Raw genomic sequence first — 16690 nt, forward strand, 5'->3', positions numbered from 1 at the left:
GGAGATTCATTTTGCATTTGCTCTCTTCGGCATTCACTACAGGTAAAAGCTTGTTTTAACCAGTTGCAATAAGTTTTAACTTACTACACTATGAATGTGATGGAAAAAGTAAAAAAGTATAAATTGTGTTTTTTTTTTTGTTTTTTTTATTCACCGGATGCTCCTCTTCTAGTTGCTTCATTTGGGTGTTGGAACACTTCTGGACAAAAAGGTGTGCATTCTCAGTTATATAAATATAGAATAACTATAATGCATTGTTTATTAAGATTGTAGATTAAAAATATGTAAATATTTTTTTTATCGTTTACATGATCACAGTTTATTCACTTTTAATTTGCATACTTTCCTGATATTTTTTATAAGTGTATGAATATGTAAGGAAGTGCTCTAATATTTGAGATTCTCTTTCCAGGTGCGGTCTGAAACTATAAACTTTCTGAGCTCCCAGGACAAGTTAATATATTGATGACATCACACTGCTGCAAGAGTCTGCATGTGCAAAAGAAGTTTCTTTGTGAGAAGATCGTTTTATCCATTCTCATCAGACTCCACCCCTATTGACTTTACCTCAACCAGGCTCACAAGCAGAGCTGGCCAATATTTGGCCTTGTTGCCAGTTAGTTTACTGGTATATTTCCCAGGGGTTTTTCTGACTTTTTATTTTCATGTTCTCCGTTGAACTATTTGGGAACCTTTATCTTTTATTGCCTATTTATTTGGATAAAGAGAGCACAGTGACAAGAAAATAACTCGGTGGAAGGTTATGTTTTTATTTTAATAAATAATGTTGCAACATAATGGTTGTCAGAAAACACTCTGTACTCCAGATATCGGCCTTCTGCCAGTATCTGTGGGGCCCTTTAATCTACACGGTAGATATTCCCACAGCTTTGTATAACACTTCGGCTCCATCCAAATACCTGTAATTATAGCTCCTAGCTCCAGCTTCTAGCTCCTGCTCTGTAACCTTTCACAGGGTGAACAGTAAGAACTCTATTGTAGGACTGCTGTGCTGATTTCGGACAGCCTTTAACTCCAACATCATTATGTGATGGAAACCTGCATGGATGGATGATGTGAGTCAAATCCAGGCCTACAGCCTTCCGAAATGAACTACAAAGTGTGCAATCTCTTCTCTCCGGACCTTTTTTGTTGATTTCCATGAGATGGGCTGTCTTTATATGTCATGTCACGCAAAGGATTGTGGGATACCTTAAGGCTCCTTAGCGCCAGTAAGGGACATCGCAAGGTTCCTAGGCTAAGCTCGCAGCGAGAGGAAGTTTACAGGCTCCTTTTCCTACCATCCTTGATAAAATCCCCGCACTTATCATGGAAACCACAACCACTGACACACTTCCTCGCTTTGGCTGAAGAGTCCTTACTCAATAAGGGTATTTGGATGGACCCATGTTTACGTACCTCCTAAAGCTAATCAAGCTACCCAGGCTTTAGTGAAGCGCACTAACTTTAGAGGATTTCTCCAAACACACCTAACTTGTTTTTGACAGATTTTAACCCCTGCAGATTGATAATCTTATGTAACCTTTTACCGGTATGTGACGTGTTCTTTGATACTTACAAGGTGCTTCGACCTGTGCTCTGGTACCATGAAAGGTGCTTATAAATCCCTCTGCAACTCCATGTGGCTTCTATGACCCACATAAACCCAAACCACAATGACATTCCATTCCACTTTGGTCAGAGGAATCTTTTTTTTTTATCTCCAAGACCACATCAACTCTACTAACTGGGACATTTTTCAAGGTGTTTTTGCTCATTTAGATGAACTCACAGACACAGTGTCAGCATATATCATCTGTGTAGAATTAGGTATTCCCACAGTCTGTCACAATCTTTTCTAACAATAAATCTTGATTTACAAAATATAAAAAAAACACAATTAAACTCCATGTGGACTCAGTATGTAAAAAGGCTTATCAGAAGATGTTATTTTATTGTAGGCTTTGTGGTTTTAATGTGTATTCCACTTTTATGTCCATGTTTTATTGAATCTGTTTTCACTTTGTTTGCCGGTTTAGACTTTTGACTACCAAAGAGAGAATTAGACAGCAGAATATTACTTAAGTATGTAAGGGAATTGCTGGGATACACCTGAGGGACTTCACTTACCTGTAAAAGTCAAGGTCAAATCAAAACGTAAAACAGATACTAGCACAAAAGGATCCTCCCTGCGTGACTTCCGGATGATTCCATCTGGACTCTGGTACCTTTTTCCCCATGTGTAGGACAAACACATTTAAAAAATCTTTTGTGCATGCAGTTATACTTTATAATTTTATTTTATTTGAATTTTTTTAATGACCAAATGTCATTTATTAAATGTATTGTACTGTATGTATGGAGTTTCTCTCATTCTGCAATTTTCTTATTCCTGCTGCTCCCTTAGGGATAATAAAGACAATTTGATTGATTGATTGATTGATTGATTGATTGATTGATTGATTGATTGATTGATTGATATAAAAATACTGAATATTGCTTAATAAGATTTAAGGTTAGAAGCATGTAAAGAACAAACTAGCTGCAAAAGCTGGCATTTGGGATACCAACAATAATAAAGATCTGGAACTTTCCACTTTTTAGAATTCACTTTAGGTGTTTTGAACAAAACTGAGGCAACAGCAAAACATGTATATCTGATGTTATGGTCACACAGAGGACCCAATAATTTAGTCAGATAACAGGTGTGGTAAAACAATGATTTGTTAATAAATAAAGTAAGCTCAGTTTAGAATTGGCTGGGCAAACCCACAGGTACCACTGTGGAGGAAAGAGAGAGGTAAGTGGCTGTGTTACACTTAGTGAATGTGAAAACACAAGATAAAGCCACTAACCATCTAAACATCCAAGGGATGTGTTGGAGCTTATCCGTGGGTCTGACAGCTTGAAAGGTGTTGCAGCTTTACATAGAATGGATATTAAGACAACCTCCATCCTGACGTTCTTTCATTTGAACATATTGCTTTTAAGCTGTCTGGTCCCATCCCTCTAGTCATTATAGTCATTTATCGACCTCCTAAGATAAACCCTTCATTTCTGTCCAATTTCTCTGACTTAGTGACACAACTATGTAGCATCTCACCTTTAGTCCTCGTCTTAGGTGATTTTAACTTCCACATCGACGACATGAACTGCAAACCTGCGTCTGAGTTCCTGTATCTGCTCAGCCTTAGCATCTCAGACAATCCATCACTCCCTGTGCCCTCTCAGCCTCACTAAAATCCCCCCCCCCCACCTCTGGCATCTGATAACCCCTCTGACCTTGTTACTTATTATATAACCACACACTCTCCTCATGTCTTGATCAGCTGGCTCCCATCAAAACCAAAACAATCACTTTCAGGCATTCTTCTCCCTGGTACACCACCAAACCCAACATATTGAAATCCCGGAAGCGACAGCTGGAAAGGCTACAAGAAAACTGGATTAACTGTCCATTACAAAGCTTACACCGACTACCTTCTCCAATACAAGGATGCTCTTAACTTAGCTTGGTCCACCTACTACTCAAACCTCATACACTCTGGCTCGTCTAACCCCAAAGCTCTTTTCTCCAGAGTAAATAAACTACCCTAACCCATTGATAACATCTCCAACTAAATAAGTGCAATGCCTTTCAGTCAACAAAATAGACACTATTCACAGTAATCTGACTACTGCCACCATTGTCTCAACCCCCACCCCTTTTTGATTATCTCTTTCAAGGATTCAGCCTCTATCTCAGTTCTCTCCTGTCACCCCAGTGGAGCTGCCCAAACTAATTTCAGGCATGCAGTGCTCCACTTGTGCCCTGGACCCAATCCCATCAAAGTTTGTAAAGGACTGTCTCCCTGTCATTTCCCCAGTTGTTACTAACATTATCAACTCCTTCCTTCACTCTGGTTCAGTCCCTCAAACTCTCACAACCCTGACAATATGAGCAACTTCCGGCCCATTTCCAACCTACCCTTTATGTCTAAAATATTAGAACCTGCTGTTGCCAATCAACTCAAAACCCACCTCACTTCCAATGACTTCTATAAACCATTTCAGTCTGGCTTCTGTTCAGGTCACAGCACAGAAACCCCCCTCCCCACAGTCACCAATGATCTCCTTCTTTCCTCAGATTTTGGTCTTTACCATCAACCATGTCATTCTTATCTAGTGCTTAGAATTCTCCCTCAATATCACCAGCACTGTCCTTTCCTGGTTACAGACACATCTCACAAACAGGCAACAATTCATCAGCATCAATAACTACAACCTCCTCCACTGCGCTTCTCTCACAAGGCATCCCCCAGGGTTCAGTGCTTGGCCCTCTACTCTTCATCCTGTACATGCTACCCGTCAGTTCAGTTCTGTCATCCGTAGCCATGGTCTTCACTTTCACTGATATGCCAATGATGTCCAACTCTACATCTCCATCAAATCCATTACAATTGGAACTCACTCCACCCTGACCAGTTGCCTCACTGAGATAACATTATGAATGAACTTAAACTTTCTTGAACTCAATTGCAACAAGTCAGACATCATCATCATCATCAGTCCCAAACCCCTTAGCAAAACCACCAACAACTTCAGTCTCACCATTGACAATACCACTTTGTCCCATTCCAATCACATCCGTAACCTTATTCATAACCTTAGTCATCCTCGACAGCAATCTCTCCTTTGAACTTCACATCAACCACATCCCAAGATTTGCCTTTTTTTATCTAAAAATATTGCTCATCTCCGGCCATCACTTCCTTTTCCGGCTGCTGAAACTCTTGTCCATGCCTTCATTTCCTCCAGACATGATTACTGTAACAATATTCTTTATAGTTCATCATCAAAAATCTTCAATAAACTCCAGCACATACAAAACTCTGCTGCTCAACTGCTCACCCACACCCGCTCCAGTGATCACATCACCCCAGTTCTCTAGAACCTTCATTGCCTCCTTGTCCCTCAATGCATCCATTTCAAAGTTCTTCTACTCACCCCAAAAAGACCTCCAATGCTAGCCTCCTGTCGCACAACTGGTAAGGCAATCAAGGAACGCTGTGTGGTCTATTCACACTAAGGCTTTCAAAAATCTGGCATAGACTGACTTTGAGAGGCAGATATAAATAGGTAGGCTAACAGGTATCACAGATGGTGGATTATGAACTCAGCGCAGGTGGAGCCAATCTGCCAAATAATGGAGCTGAGCACAGACAGCAAATCACAGCCGGTTGCAGACGGAAGCATAATATCTGATTATAAACCCTGGAATATAATCAAGGTTTATATTATATTTAGCACTGGCAGGAACAGTGGCAAACTAACAACAACACCACACTCCTGATAATTGACAGCCACCTCATAAACTTTCATAATTGTAGATTTAACTGAAGAATTGGGGACTAAATTCACTCAATATTGTTCCGTGGTGATATTGTTTCATGTCTTTTAGCAGCCCTGTTGTTTTCTTGCATTTCTGCTTTAGAATTATTGCTATTTACAATAACTACAACAAGATTAACAAAATAATGTCAAATGACATGTAGAGTTGTGTTATTTAGCTTTAAAATTGTAAAGGTTTTAAACTGTGTACATTTCACCCAACATGTTACGACGTTTATTGAAATAAAAGAAAATACTAAGGACCTTTTTGAAGCTTATAAACTAAATTATACTAAATGTGTTAAAACCAGTTTTTAAGGTGGGTTAAGACGTATTGTTATTCCTAAAATGTGAACCAAAACAAATGGTCCTGGCTCAGGGCTTTAGCCAGAATTTAGAAATACTGAGGTCGATAAATAACTATTCCCCTGCACATCAGTTACAATGAAGACCAAAACTTAATTGAAATCTAATAATTTATTTAAAAGTTATTTAAAAGTGACTTGAATGTGTATATATAACATGTATTTGTGTGTGCCGTTGTGAGCAGAGCTTGACATTTACCTTTTTGCTATCAGCCACTGCATCTAGCCACCAAGCTTTTTCACTTGCCACAATTTTGTTGTTAGGAAATTGTTTAATATTATTAAAGCTGACTATTGCGTGCTAAAGTTTACTTGAACTAGATTTATAACTTTTTTAAATGTAAATGACCCTTGTACACACTTATCTCAAGACTACAGAAGTTGTTTAACACTACAAGTTATCAAGTATTCAGCTCTGATGAGGTTCCGTGTAAAGCTCCTTTTTTCTGATAATGTGCAGTGTAAAAGTAATAAAAAGTGTGGTTTGTAATGGCAGATTAAGAGTAGTGCAGGGAAGTAGAAGACTAATTTAAAAGATGCAAACAAAAAACATTAATAAATTAATAAGTGAAATGCTGTTTCAATATTTATTTACTGCAGTAAATACTAACACAGAGCAGACAAACATATCTGCATGAGAATGAGAATTCAGAAAACTCAGAAAAACAACATCATTTAACAGTTTTAAGTGTTTGTGTGAAATGTGAATGTGCAAATGCACTTAAATGTAATCAGAGCTTTCATCATCAGAGCCATCCTTTCTCGGCCATGAAAACGAGCCTTTGAGACTGGAGGCTTCCACCATACCACAACTTAATGGCAGGGTCTGGATCAAAGTCTGAGATGGAAGCAGAGGACAGTTGAACGGTCAGCAGGTCTGGACCCCACTAGTCACTTTTGACCAGCTTCATGGCACTAAATCCCCTCTCACAATCAGCTGTTAAAGCAGGGATGCAAAGGACGAGGTCAACAGAATGTCCGGGCAGACATGGCCAAGCTGCTCACTAACCTCTGGCCAGGAGATGTTTTAAAAAATATTGGGGTCCAGGACTTCTCCAACGTTCACCCCAGATCTCATCAGCAGAGGTTCAAAGTGGATGATGAGCTCCTGCACTTTCAGAATAACCAAAATCTACAATAATAGATATAGAAGATGTTAGACAAAAATCTGACTGAACAATACAAAAAAAAATGTTTTGTTCAGTCTGGTCATTTTGGATACTTTCTTCAGCATGGACCTGGGTCTATTATGAGAGAAACCCATGATGTTATTATTTCTATAAAACACTAAACATGTAAACCTAATGATAAACACAGTCTATTGTTGTAGGAGTAGCTGGATTTGTATTTGAGTGTTGAAGCCTCCATAAAATGGAGAAACCCTCTGGCCTTTGCCTTCTGTGTTTCATCCTATTTATAAAATGTAATTAATAAATTATTCATTTCAAATATTACAATGTATAAATAAACAGTTCAACAGTACACTAACATCTGTGTTGTTTCCAACCTGTCAAGCTTGTGACAAATTTCTGCATTTAGGAAATATTAACTTCATAACCGTCTGGTTCCTACCTGTACTAGCCCACTTTACCACCTCTAGGTGGTGCACAAGACCCTTGTAGCCTCTCAAAAAGTTTTCAAGGGAGCACAGGAAATGTGAAACCCACCGGGTCCCTCCTACACTAGTAGTAAACTATTTTCTGATCTGACGGTTGTTGAGCAAAGAAACTAAGCTGACCACCCATGAGCAGGTACTCCTTCTTGATATTCATGGTCTTATCAGTGCACAACAGATCAAATTATACCCCCAAAATCACAGAAATGTTAAATTTGGTGTCATGGCCCCTTTAAGAAAATTATAATTAAATTCTATATGCTACTGAAGGCGGCCAACTGTCTCATATTAGCTGGGATGTCCTTTATTTTGAGCCAAATTAAAGTGTCCCATCCATGACACTTTTTACCAGTTTTGACTGCAGCCAAAAGTTACTAGAGGGGCAACTCTGCGTCTGCATCCCATAACAGACATTGATGCAACCAGTAAATACAGGGTCAGTATCGCCAATATTGATACAGATATTGATACATATACTTATTTATATTTAAGCTTGATTTTATCCCTGTTATGTTATTGGCAGGGCAGGGCACATTTATTTATAGAGCACAGTTCATACACAAGGCAATTCAAAGAGCTAGATATAAAAAATTTAATTCATAATGTTTTTTTTCTAATCCACCTCTTATGATATTATATATTTTAATCTATATGTAATTTTGTTTATGTTGTGTGCCCTTGCCTTATGCTTTAATTCAACAAATTTCCCTGTTTTGGGATAAATAAAGGATTATCTAATGTTATCTTAAATAAAATTTTTAATGGGATAAATGTATTGGGTTCTTTCAAGGTCTTAATTACACTTTCTGAGAGGGCTCCAGTAACATAAGACTTTCAAAGTAACTTTCATCTACTTTGAAAGTTAATATAAACTGCTGCTGAAGATGACCACTCTTATCTACCTGAATATTCTCTGGAGGACTGAAACGCCTGTCAATGATGTCTGTCTGTGGGTCGAGGGTCTGTCGGGGCCAGGCAATGAGCAAAGTTTTGTTTCCTCTCTCCCTTTCTGTAGCTCAACGTTTTCTTGCTCATGGTTTTTAATGTGCTTGTTCTGTTTCCACTGTATATAACTGGCTTTTTACAAACCATACAGCTTGCCGTTGTTTCGTTTATGGCATCAAAATTACCCAAACGGTGCGTCTTTTGCCCTCTCCGTGATTCTTCTGCTCCAGTTTCTCTACCAAGTCTTAGGAGCAGCAGCACTGCTATGTTTGTGTGTTGGGTGGAGAGAGCTGAGTGAGCCAGGCTGAGCCTGCATGCTGATTGGCACGTGATGGTGCAAGACAGAGACGAGAGGGGAGGGGAGGGGAGGAGCAGCAATTCCTGTGAGACAGAGAGCAAGACTTTGGTGAATCTGCTGCAGTCAGTGCTTGCGGGAGAAAGAAAAGTGTATCGATCTTTTTACACAAATATTGTTCAATATCAATACCAGCATCGGTATCGATATTATTGATACTAGGATCAATCCGCTTACCTCTAATTGCAGGTTGACAAGAACTTTTTCACCGGAAACAGCTATGGTGAAGGGGAGTGGAAAGCTGTAAATAAAGTTGAATATAGTATGCTTTCTATGACATAAAAGTGGGCTGCACAGTGGCCTTGCAGCAAGAAGGTTCTGGGTTCAAATCCAACCTTTCTGTGTGGAGTTTGCATGTGCATGCATGGGTACTCCAGCTTTCTCCCACAGTCCAAAAAACTGTTAGGTTAATTGGCCTCTCTAAATTGTCCTCAGGTGTGTGTGTGTGTGTGTGTGAATGGTTGTTTGTCCTGTCTGTCTATGTGTTGCCCTGCAACAGACTTGTGACCTGTCCAGGGTTTACCCCACCTCTTGCCCAGTGAACCCTGGAGATAGGCACCTGCGACCCCATGAGGGATTAAGCGAGTCAGAAAATGGATGGATGACATAAAAGTAACTTTTAAAACGTTTTTAGCCAAGTAGTTAGCTATGTTAAATTGGAATATCTGCTCGGTTTGTTGGCATATCACTTTATTAAAAAACCGCAGCCAGCTCGCCTCGTAGGCTTCCAGCTGGCTCGCTATGCCGAGAGATAATGCCTTTCTGCCAGCGCATTGTTTTCTAACTCCTTTCCACTATGAGACATTATTCAGTTATCTAATGTCAATGTTTGATTAGTTAATTATTATTATTATTATTATTATTCTCTACAAATAATCTGATCTAAGCTTTGTTCAGAAAGTTAGACGGTTTGTATTTAGGTTGGGAAATGTTTTACTAAATTACGTTAATTATGTTTGTCATCAATTAATTTAGTTTAGTGGTATATTTCTACATAAAATTAAACATTTGGCTGATCAATGAATTAGATTATAATAAAGATGATGAAACATTTTAAATAAAAGATTGTGGGCCATAATGCATATGTAAAGGGGAAATAAAAACAGTGCACAGTTATTTACAGTGGAGACAATGGGATTAACCTATGTTTCCATTGTAGCAACATATTACAGACTGTGCTCAGAGGGTTTTCAAGGCCAAAATAGTACATAACAACTGTATGTTTATGGCTTCAGTGTAATTGTTATATTGTGTTCTGTTGCTATCTAATGGGTGAATAAGAAAACACAATAACTCTTGCATGTAACACTGTACTGTAAGTATCTGACTTTTATTTATTAGTATTTTACCAATTGAACGGGTCATCTTAGCATTCATCATAACAGCTTTCCAAAGAACATTGTTCCAAAATGTATTTAGTCCGTCCCAATGTGACGTTGCTAACTATATGACATGCTAAACATACTAATCAATACTTTTTTGTCTTATTTAAACTGCACTGTCACAAACTGTGTTAATGAACATTTAATATGCCAGATGAGTGCTGATGAGGGTTGTAGTCCGTGTTTTCCAGGTGTGACAAAGACTTTTCACATACTGGCTTTGCTTCAAAATGGCCTTACACTTTCCAGACTAATGGACAGCAACAGTTGTTTTTCTGAGGTAATTGCTTGTGCTATAGTGCGTTGCTACAGACAGGCAAACTGTCTCAATGATTTATCTTGGAACTTGAAAAAAAAAGAGAAACATGTCAAAAATGTCATCATCTTAATCTCTGAAGAGCTCTGAAGAGGAGTTTATCTGCTTCTTTGAGCTTTCTTTGTATTTGCAGGTTGTCCTGCTTTCTGTTGTTTCCCTTCTTTTTTATAGTTTGATCTTGGACCCCTCCATTTATGCAGTGATTTGAACCAGGAATTGTTTTAAACTATCAAATTCAAATAAATTTGACTCTCTGCTGATGTCCCATTTATAGGGGTGGAGCTGACTTATAGCACTTTGAGTTTCTTTTTTTCATCAACCTATTTGCATTTACACATTCAAATTCAGTCTAACCAAATTGTTTCTAGAAAATTAGACTCCTATCTTCAAAGATTCCATCAAAGCCTTTGTAAGAACAGAGATAACATGTAGTTTCCGTTGAACTCACAACTTCTCATTTTAAGGTATTTATTGGATTTTGATTGGAAATCAGATTTAGAGCTTCTACAAGATGAGCATCAATTTCTTAGGCCTCCGAAAATCAATAAAGGTGTAATCCACTTTATTTAACACTTTTCATTTATTCATATGTTTTGCTTCATTGAATTATTCTGATGATCAACCATTTTGTTTAGTCTTTTGTTACTTTCTGTGTGTACATAGTTCCTTAGCTTAGCTTCTTTTTATTTTCATTTTGCTTAGTAGTTTTAGTTAAGTTTCACTAGCCTAATAGAGAGGATTTGTTGATCGAAATATAGTGTTAATTCAGATAAACAGCATTACATAGTGATATTTTCTGGGTGTTCATCTTCATCCATCCATCCATCCATTTTCTAACCCGCTTAATCCCTCATGGGGTCGCGGGGGTTGCTGGTGCCTATTTCCAGCGTTCACTGGGCGAGAGGCGGGGGGTATTCATCTTATTTCTGTTAATAAATTCTTGAATTTGAAGAGAAGTTGTTACTCTTTATTCAATGTGTGTGCAGTTTGCTGTTAAAAGATCGCTCGTGCTCGATTCATTCCTTTCAACTATTGTCTTGACAACAGCTCTAGAGCTGATATCCACTGGACAATACCTAACAGACCGAGTTATTTATTAAAAATTAAATAACTTTAAAACAGTGTATATTTGCACAAAAGGCCAGTACATCAGGAGACATGGAGGCCGTAGGAGGGCAACAACCCTGCAGCAGGACCACTACCTCTGCCTTTGTGCAAGGAGGAACAGGCGGAGCACTGACAGAGTCCTGCAAAATGACCTCCAGCAGGCCACAAATGTGCATGTGTCTGCTCAAACTATCAGAAACAGCCTCCATGAGGTTGGTATGAGGGCCCGATGTCCACATATAGGGCCTGTGCTTACAGCCCAACACTGTGGAGGACGTTTGGCATTTGCTAGAGCACTACGACTGGTGCCCTGTGCTCTTCACAGATGAAAGCAGGTTCTCACTGAGCACATGTGACAGACGTGACAGAGTCTGAAGATGCCGTGGAGAACATTCTGCTGCCTGCAACATCCTCCAGCATGGCTGATTTGGCAGTGGGTCAGTAATGGTCTGGGGTGGCGTTTCTTTGGGGGGGGGGGGGGGTCGCACAGCCCTCCATGTGCTCGCCAGAGTTAGTCTGACTGCCATTAGGTACAGAGATGAGATCCTCAGACCCATTGTGAGGTCATATGCTGGCACGGTTGGCCCTGGGTTCCTTCTAATGCAAGACAATGGTAGACCTCATGTGGCTGCCATGTGTCAGCAGTTCCTGCAAGACGAAGGCATAGATGCTATGGACTGGCTCACCCGTTCCTCAGACCTGAATCCAATTGAGTACATCTGGGACATCATGTCTTGCTCCATTCACCAACGGCACACGTTGCACCACAGACTGTACAGGAGTTGCAGGATGTGTTAGTCCAGGTCTGGGAGGATATTCCTCAGGCCACCTCATCAGGAGCATGCCCAGGTGTTGTAGGGAGGTCATACCAGCACGTGGAGGCCACACACGCTACTGAGCCTAATTTTGACTTGTTTTAAGGACATTACATCAAAGTTGGATCCGCCTGCAGGGTGTTTTTCCACTTTAATTTTATGTGTGGCTCCATATCCAGACCTCCATGGGTTAATACATTTGATTTCGATTGATAATTTTGTGTGATTTTGTTGTCAGCACATCCAACTCTGAAAAGAACAAAGTATTAAATAAGAATATTTTGTTCATTCGGATCCAGGATGTGTTATTTTAGTGTTCCCTTTATTGTTTGGGCAGTATATACACGGTGTAGAGTATCTCCTTTTTCAATCTAGTTCAACCCTGTCATTGCAAAAATGAACAGTCACTTCTGTGCCATCACATTGAGTGATGGCTAATATAACAAAAGTTTTTCAAAATAATTTATGGGAGTATTTTCCCATGGAGTATTTGAATTATTTTATCAAGTTAATTTTAGGGGTTGGAAGGGTGGGGGGCACAGCTCCTGCTCAATTCAGATATGAATAATTTTAAGTGAGAAAACCCCATGTAAAATGTTCTTTAAAATATGTTTTTGACTTCTGTCTAAGCAGCATGTAAAAGTGGTGGAGAAATACAAATGTTAAATCTATCCTAAATTAACACATCCTCTAACCTCTTAATGCCTAAAATGCATTTACAATTATATCAAACGATAAATTATTTGTATTTATGCTGTTGAGCAGATGCTGATTTAGGTAGAGATTGCAAAATGGAGTATAGCACATACAATACGTATAAATGTAGATATCTAGAATCCAAACTAGGCATAATTCCAACCCCTAGATGGTAGCAAAATGCTTCCAGTATAATACATGGAATACGGTAGGTATAAAATATTCACAAGATCACTGAGCAATAGTGTACAAGCAGTTAAAGTCTAAATGTGGTTGTCAAGATATAAGGATAAAAAAATAAGGTAGTTAGCCTAATTTGCTATGAGTGTTAATAAAATTTAGACAGGGAAACCAGTACCCTCAACATTTATAGATCAAGATATAGTGATGTCACTCATTACCCACAATGCATTCTGAGATGCACTGTACCAAAAGAGTGAATTAAACCAATATAACATTACCATTTAAACAAATGGAATGAATAAAACTAGAAATAAAATCCATTTATTTCTAAGATTTAACAGTCTTATCTTTGTCTTATCTGTTATGGATGGTCTAATGACTCCCAGAACTCTTGTAAACAGCTGTATTCTTAATACCACACAGGGGTTTTATAATGGATTAGAGCAGTATTTTTCAATTAGTGGGATGTTATGGGGTGGGGTATGTGAAAAGGCAAGGTGGATTTTCTGTTGTCTTTGTTCATCCTTGGATAATTAACAAGACTCTGGTCATTAGGTAACAGCAGTGCTCAAAGTAATCCAAAGACTGCCTGTTCCAGTAGTAGAAGTGCACAGAAGAGCTCATAGACATTATATAGGTAGACGCCTAATTACATGCTGGAGTGCATTCGCCATATTGGATGGGTCTCTTCTACTCAAGGCTGGCATAGCAGCCAACGAGAGTAAATGCAGAGGGAGCAACTTTGCCCATATTTTCTGCAGCTTATGGTTGCAATAACTGGAGATAGCTATTGAAAGTAGACCACATTGTGCAGATCACAGTTTTGGATGGAAAGAAGAAATTGTGCCAGACCACCATTGTGACCAGACAGCTGCTCCCCGTTTTCCCGGAACTCTTGGATGAGGTAGTGGTCAAATGTTTAGTAGTATTCAGCTAATCTAATATTATTATTTTTTGTCAGTGACCAATCAGACCACCAATGGAGGACCACAAAAAAAAAAAAAAAAAAAAAAAAAAAAAAAAAAAAAAAAAAAAAATATATATATATATATATATATATATATATATATATATATATATATATATATATATATATATATATATATATATATATTATTTTTTTTTCAGCTGGACACAGAGTTATGTAAAAAAGTTGTTTTAATGAAAAAAAGGCAAAAAACAAAGAAAAAAGGCAAAAAGATGCAGATGTCACTGATACCGAGTCCAAGCTGATGGAGCACGGATGAATGAACTGACTAACTGACTGGGAGGTGAACAGGGAGGTGACAGGGGCTGGCTGACTACTCAATGATGAACTGAGTAAATGGAGCAAAGTGCAAAACAAACTGTGACAAACTAAAACTAAGACAGGAACTTACATCTTGACAGAATAAACAGAAAAAGTCCTCATCAGTCCAAAAACCAAACTAAAACAGAACCATACTGTGACACCCTAACCGATGCCTGCTAGCTTGAGGCTTCTTCTAAGGATCTTAGCTGTTCCTAAGATTGCGCTCTTCTGGATTGCGATGCCAGATGTTTCTCAAAGTATCTGTTGGAGCCGCAGAGTGGTGGTTGCTGCCCTGAGTGCTCAGATGACCTTCTAAAATTCTTTATTCCTGATGTTTCCATCACTCGGGATAGCCAAATTGATCACAATGGTTGTTCTCGGCTGCTTATCAATGACTATATATATATATATATATATATATATATATATATATATATATATATATATATATGTGTGTGTGTGTGTGTGTGTGTGTGTGTGTGTGTGTGTGTGTGTGTGTGTGTGTGTGTGTGATCATTTTATATTATTGTCCGTTAGTTTTATATTATTGTCCGTTAGATAATGTAGTATCCTGGTAAATAGACTTTTTTTTTTACTTTTCTCCCTCATTTTATTGATGCTTTAACAAGAGCCTGGATCGGGTTTCCACAGGTATTCAATGGCAGGAGGATGTGGTGGTGGGGTGGGACAGGGGGGTTCAGTCCCCTGCATCTCTCCCTATGCTTTTCGGCCCAGGGGCTGCTGGTCCTGTGCTTTTCTGCCAACATGCATCCGCATCAGGCATCTGCGGGGCTGTCTGACTGGGGCTGGTGCAGCCTGGAACCAAGGCTACCTGCCTCTTTGCTGCTTTCCTTTGATGGGTGCCTAAAAATTTCCTTTTTTTTCTTGTCATTTTGTTATATCTTTTAAGGCAATGATGTATCTGGCTGTTCAATTTAATGCCATGTGCAACCATGATTTGATAAAAATCAAGCAAGCAGTTAGGATACCATCACCAGATGTGCTTTTTGTAGAGCAAAGTTGACATGGCTCATGCAGGCAACCAAGTTTGAGGGATGGCTGATATTCCACAGCTCCTCTCCATTCCCTCCTGCCTTTGTGTAGGCTTGTTGAGCCCGATGCTGGAAGGTCCTGATGACAGACAGTTTATGTCCAAGACAGTAGTGAGATCATCTGAAATTGCTTCACACAATGAACCGTCATTACCCCTAACACAATCTCCACTAAATGACAAAATGGAGGTTGTTGCTACACAAAAAACTCTATCGTTGGCTATTTCCTGCATCTGATTGCCATCTGTTACATGTCACCAGCGTGTATGGTGAGGTTCAACAGATCAAGATTATTTTATTGATTTACCAATGGATTTATTTGTGTAATGCTGTTATAGAACTCCTTCCAGCTAAGGAACACCTGCACCTGAAGAGAGTTCAAAGTCCACAAAGATTATGTCGTCATCCTTGCTGCCATGCAAATAACCAGCAGGTGCATGTTTGCCAACCTGAAGTATAGCAGGGAAATATAAAACTGGAAGCTGATAAATAATTTATTTCTAGCTCAGGATGGTGAGCTATCTTCTAAGCTGAATGCTGACTGTACTGTAAACTATATTTCTTCCAGTTCATGCGGTGTAAGGTTGCAGTGTCTCGGGCCGTCAGTATCCTTCCAGACCAGTGGCGTGCCTTAAGTTGGAACATTGAAATGAGAAGGTAAATCATGAGAAAATGCAAAAAAGTAATTTGCACACAATTCCCTGTGTGGTTGTTCAGGTTTCTTGCCAAGAAAACTGGGACCAGCATGGATTCATTTAAACACTGTCCGTAGCACTCTGTGCTGCGTTGCGCTTAATTTACACTTACATTAATTATTTAATATTTATGGTTTTTGACATATATCATAAAATATTAATAAACAAGATTATCAGTCAAAATAAAGTAACTTTATCACTGGGGATAGCAAAGATCAATGGCTGTTCTATTTAGTTCATATCCAAAAAATGTATGAACCCCAAAGGAAAATGAAGCGTAACTCAAACCATGGAGGTTTAGTGGGAGAGATCTGGAAGCAGGAAGGATCTCCTGCAGTGGTTTGTATTAGAGCAGATCAGAAGAAGCATCTGACTGAAGAATCCATTGGTGTCGTCATCTGTTGATCATGATTTTTTTAACAGCCACTTTTGTTTTTAATTTTGATTGATTTGGGTTGAGGTTATTTTTGTTCTGTCTTCCCATGTACTGTATTTGGTTTACT

At 38.9% G+C, this 16690-nt stretch overlaps 1 pseudogene; it reads left to right on the forward strand.

Annotated features, from left to right (window-relative positions):
• The window catches only part of LOC118558391, a 7946-nt pseudogene extending 6291 nt beyond the window's left edge, over positions 1-1655 (forward strand).
• The last annotated feature ends 15035 nt before the right edge of the window (positions 1656-16690 follow it).

Source organism: Fundulus heteroclitus, unplaced genomic scaffold (assembly GCF_011125445.2).
Source record: "Fundulus heteroclitus isolate FHET01 unplaced genomic scaffold, MU-UCD_Fhet_4.1 scaffold_127, whole genome shotgun sequence".
NCBI lineage: Eukaryota > Metazoa > Chordata > Actinopteri > Cyprinodontiformes > Fundulidae > Fundulus > Fundulus heteroclitus.